Genomic DNA, 5,528 nt, shown 5'->3' with positions numbered 1-5,528 from the left:
GGACACCTCAAATCCTTGGGACAGCCACAGCTTTGGGACATCCATGGCTTTGGGGACACCACAGTTTTGGGAACACCTCAAATCCCTGGGACAGCCACAGCTTTGGGGACACCACGGTTTTGGGGACACCAAGGTTTTGGGGACACCACAGTTTTGGGAACACCTCAAATCCTTGGGACAGCCACAGCTCTGGGACAGCCACAGCTTTGGGACATCCATGGCTTTGGGGACACCACAGTTTTGGGAACACCTCAAATCCTTGGGACAGCCACAGCTTTGGGGACACCTCAGAGTTCTGGGACACCCATGGCTTTAGGGACAGCTGAGATCCCTGGGACAGCCACAGTTTTGGGACAGCCACAGTTTTGGGGACACCTCAGATCCTTGGGACAGCCACAGTTTTGGGACAGCCACGTCTCTGGGGACAGCTCAGATCCCTGGGACACCTCCCCAGAGCCTGGTGGCAGCAGAGCAGGGGAGGCTGTGCTGGGGACAGGCAGAGGAGCCGGGGAGCAGAGGGGAACGCTGAGATTTTGTTTTGTTTGTCCTGCTCTCTGCAAATAGAGCAGAAATTCCCAGATTTCAGGGCTGGTTTCAGCACCCAGAGCTCGCTCCTCTCTGCAGGTGCTGGACAGAGAGCCAGGCCAGGATCAATGAGGATTTTGCAGCTTTGTTTGCTTGGTTTGCAGAGGCCTTGGGAGTCCAGTGAGTGACCCCACCAAACAAGAAAAAAAAAAGCTTTGCAAAATCTCAGAATCCTGAGGTTGTTGAAGTCTTGAGGCTCCCAGTTGATAATAAATAAATAAACAAACAAATTGCTCCCTGGCTTTGGCAGTTTCTGGTGGTTCCAAAGCTTTCCTCCACAACCAAAACACCGACATTTTTAAAAAAGAAAAATAAATTTTAAAGGAAGGAGAAAACCCTCGTTGAACCCACGGCTCCAAGTGCCGGAAACTCAAATATTGTGAAACTTTTGGGGCAAAAGTGGTGGAGTTAAAAATCCTGCAAGCTCAGATCTGCTGCAGCCCCATCCAGGGAAAAGCAATTAGCTTTAGCAACTAGGGTGATGATGAGGAAGGAGACGCTGGAGCTGGGGGATGCTGCAGCTTTGCTCTGCTCTCAGAGAGGGAGCAAAAACACCCTTGGAGCCTCCAGGAGCCAGCGGCTTCCTGGGGAATTGTGGAAGCCCAGGATGGTTTGGGTGGGGAAGGATCTGGAAGCTCACCCAGTTCCACCCCCTTTCCCCCCCCGAAAATGCAACTCCTGCCCCGGGTTCTCCATCTGAGGCTCTTTATCCTGCACAGGAGCTGCTCCCATCGCTCCCATCCCATCCCAATTGTCCCTGGGAGGTTCCTCCATGGATCCCCAGCACCTCCTTGCTGCTCAGCCGCTGGGTTTTGGCACCCCAGGCTCTGAACGGTGGAGCCTGGTGGCTTCTCCTGCAGTGCTGAGACAAAAATACATTTCCTGTTTAGACAGAGAGTGAAATCAGCCCTGAAGTGCTCGGGCTACAAACAGCCTGTGCTGCTGGGAGCTGCTGGAGCTCCTTCCAGGGCCTTCTCCCTCCTTCTAAAGCTGCTTCAGGCACAATTAAACAAAGCCCAGCATCACTCCTGACTGCCACAAAGGTTTTTTAGCCACCAGCTCATCAGGGCAGATCCTTCTAGAAGCCCCAGTGGGAATTTCCACCTTTGTACCGGAGGCAGCAGCACTGGACGCCCCCCAAAGTTGTTTTGTTTTGCTTTTCTCTGCCACTTTTCCACCTTGGGATGTGAAAGTTTGGTAAATACTCCCTGGGAGGGGTGCTGAGGTCGGGCTGGTGCTCTCTGCCTGCAGAAAGGTTTGGGCTGTGAGCCAGCAGCCAAGTTCAGGGCTTGCACTCTCTGTAACCAGGCACAAAATGGGCTTAGAGACACCTCAGACACCCAGAACGAACCAGAGCCCCCCAAAATCGCAGTGTGGAGCTGCAGCAGGGGGATCTGAGCTGCCACAGCTCACCCTGAGCCCGGGGTGAAGCCGAGGATCCTCCTGGATCCTCGATTTCTCCTCCATGTGTGAGGCTGCCTGAGCCCTGGGAACACTCTGGAGCATGCCATGAGCCTGGCCTGGCTGGATCCATCTGATTTAGATAAGAGCAGAGATCCCTGTTTTAGATAAGAGCAGAGATCCCTGTTTTAGATAAGAGCAGAGATCTCTGCTGGGATCTAATCAGGCAGGAGCAGCTGAGGCCTCTGAGTTTCCTCTGCTTGATAAATAATTCTGCTTTGCAGATTCCCATGATGGCTCAATCCTGGCCCTGCTGCACAAAAATAATCAGTTTTTAAGCCCAGGACTGGATCTGGTTAAAAAATCGGTGGAAATGAGGCCAGGCTCTTGTTTGGGTGCCCAAATTTAGGCTCCCTGCACTCAGAGCTCCTCATGGAGCCAGCCCTGCACAGCAGAACAGAGGAGAGAAAGGTCTAAGAGTGAAAACTCCTCTCTGGAGAGGGAGAACAGAGCTGCAGCTCCCACCCACGGCTGATTTCTGGGGAGGGATGGAGTGCCTGGCTGGAATTTCAGGGGATTTTTCCCTGATAAAGATTCCTTTATCAACAAGTTCCCCCCAGAGTTTGGGTCTGCATCACAGGGAAAATGAAATCAGGGCTGGGAAGGTTCTGCTCCCAGGAAAAGGGGACAGGACAGAGGGAAACAGCCTCAGAGGTTGGGCACGAGCAGGAATTTCCTCATGGGAAGGGTGGTCTGGCCTTGGAGCTGCCCAGGGGGGTTTGGAGAGCCCACCCTGGGTGTGCAGGGAATTCCTGGAGGTGGCACTGAGTGCTCTGGGCTGGGGATGGGGCACAGGTAAAATCTGGTCACAGAGGGATTTCCCCACCTGAATAATTCTGTGACAAATCCACTGTAAGGGATTTCAGCCTTCTCTACTGGTACAAACTCATAAATGTTCATTTATCTCGTGACTTTTGAGAGAAACGAGGCTTTCTGTGACCTCCCTCCCCACGTCCTGCTGCTGCTGGAGATGACCCTGGAGCTGTCACTCCCTCCCAGGGACATCCAGGAGCGCCCAGCCCCACCACAAGCTGTAATTTCTGCTTCCAGACTGCCTCAGCCACCATCACCCAGTGACTCAGAGCCCGGAATAGAAGAGTGGAAACTGAAATTCGCTCTGCTCCTCTGACTGCTGAGCTCCGTGTGGGCACATTTGGGAATCCACCTTGGCAGAGTCATTTGCTCCAGTGCTGAAGAGGGAGCAAAACAGAAGGAAAAAAATAAAAAAAAAATAAAAACCCAAACCAGCACTAATAGCTGTTTAATTACTTGTGAGCTTCTCTGACTAAAAAACAGGGGCAGCTCTCCCCACCCAAATTTGGATTCTGGCCCTTTCCCAGCTGAAGTCATAACCCAGCTCTCCAGTGTTGTTTTTTTTTTGTTTTTTTGGTTAGGTTTGGGTTTTTTTTTATTACTGAGTTCCTCCTATCTGCATCTGGACTGCCAAAAATGCCTTTTTTTTCCCCCCTCACCAGGAAACAGCAGTGTCCTTTCTCCTCATCAGCCACCCCAGAGAACTCTCATCAGCTCAAGTGACAACAAATGCAGGTGCTCCTCTGCTTTTTTCTGCGCTGGACGAGTCCTTCCAGCAAACTTTGGGAGGGAGCAGCTGTTTCCAGTGAAAAATCCACCATCCTGCTGACCCAAGCTGAAATGGGACGTGGAAATGGGATTTTTTTTTTTTTTATGACCTTGGGAGCTACAAAGTTGCTCCAAAGGAGGGACCCTGTGAAGATTAAAAATAACTAATTTCTGTAACGCTTCTGTAGCTCACAGTGAATTCATCCATCACAAAACAAAGGGCCAAAGCTTTAAATAGCACCAAAAAAAAAAGGGCTTTTGATGATTTTTCGAAGTTTTCTGCTGAAGATCTCGCCCCAGCTCTCTCAAACATTCATTTAGGAACAGCTGGTTTTCTCCACTGCGTTCTTGTCTCATTTTTCCTCTCGTTTTGTTCACACACACACAAAATAAAATACTTGTTGCTGCAGATGTTTAGGGGAGGCTGCTCTGTCGGAGGGTTCTCATCCCAAAGGCTGTGTGGATGAATAAAATGTTGATTTTTCCTCGGTTTGGGGTTCAGTTTAGCTCCTGTTTCTGGAGTTAGGTGCTGATACAATGTCCAGATCTCGCTCTGTATAAATGGATGGATTTTGTGTCGCTCTCATGTGGGTTTAAACACTCACCCACCATGAATAATGTCCAGGGCCAGGTCACAAACTTCCCATAGCAGGGGCCCTATTGACATCCAATCCAGGCCATTGCAGGGAGCCACCAGCTCAGAAACCCCAAACAAACCCAGAAACTGCTCCTGCTGCGGGCCCTGCTGGGGCGGAAACGGGGAAAGAGAAAAGGGATGAGAGAAAAAAAGGAAAAGGCTGGATATTTGGGTGATATTTGGGGATATTTGGGGACATATAGGGACATTTGGGGATATTTGGGGACATTTGGGGACATTTAGGGACATTTGGGGATATTTGGGTGATATTTGGGGATATTTGGGTGATATTTGGGGACATTTGGGGATATTTGGGCGATATTTGGGGACATTTGAGGATATTTGGGGACATTTGGGGATATTTGGGCGATATTTGGGCGATATTTGGGGACATTTGGGGACATTTGGGGACATTTGGGGACATTTGGGGACATTTGGGGACATTTGGGCGATATTTGGGCGATATTTGGGGATATTTGTGGACATTTGGGGACATTTGGGACTGGCTGATGGTGCTGGGGGTTGGGAATGGGGCTGTGGGGGCTGAGGATGCGGGGATGGGGCTGCTGTGCCAGAGGGGTTTGGCCTCAGGGATGTGGGATGGGAACTGAGGGATGGGAATTGAGGGATGGGGATTGAGGGGATGGGGATTGCAGGGATGGGGATTGAGGGATGGGGATTGAGGGATGGGAATTGAGGGATGGGGATTGAGGGATGGGGATTGAGGGGATGGGGATTGCAGGGATGGGGATTGAGGGATGGGGATTGAGGGATGGGAACTGAGGGATGGGGATTGAGGGATCGAGATTGCAGGATCGGGATTGCAGGGATGGGGCCGGGGGACCGGAGCTGTTTTCCCTGCGGGATGGGGATTGCGGGGATGGGGCTCTTCTCCCGGCGGGGATGCGGGGACCGGGAGAGCAGGACCGGGGCCGCTGTCCCTGCGGGGATCGGGGTTTCGGGATCGGGAATGCGGGACAGGGGCTGTTCTCCCGGCGGGGATTGAGGTCCCGGGGCCGCTGTCCCTGCGGGGATCGGGGTGCGGGACCGGGGATGCTCTCCCAGCCAGGATCTCGGGCCCGGTGCCGCTGTCCCCGCCGGTACCGGGGATGCTCTCCCAGCCAGGATCTCGGGCCCGGTGTTCCTGTCCCCGCCGGTACCGGGGATGCTCTCCCAGCCAGGATCTCGGCCCGGTGCCGCTGTCCCCGCCGGTACCGGGGATGCTCGGCCGGGCGGGAGGGGCGGCCGGGGGGGCTCCGCCCGC

The sequence above is a fragment of the Cyanistes caeruleus genome, chromosome 24 (assembly GCF_971803275.1).
Source record: "Cyanistes caeruleus chromosome 24, bCyaCae1.hap1.1, whole genome shotgun sequence".
NCBI lineage: Eukaryota > Metazoa > Chordata > Aves > Passeriformes > Paridae > Cyanistes > Cyanistes caeruleus.
The sequence above is the reverse complement of the archived record's forward strand: the minus strand, read 5'-3'. Positions refer to the sequence as shown.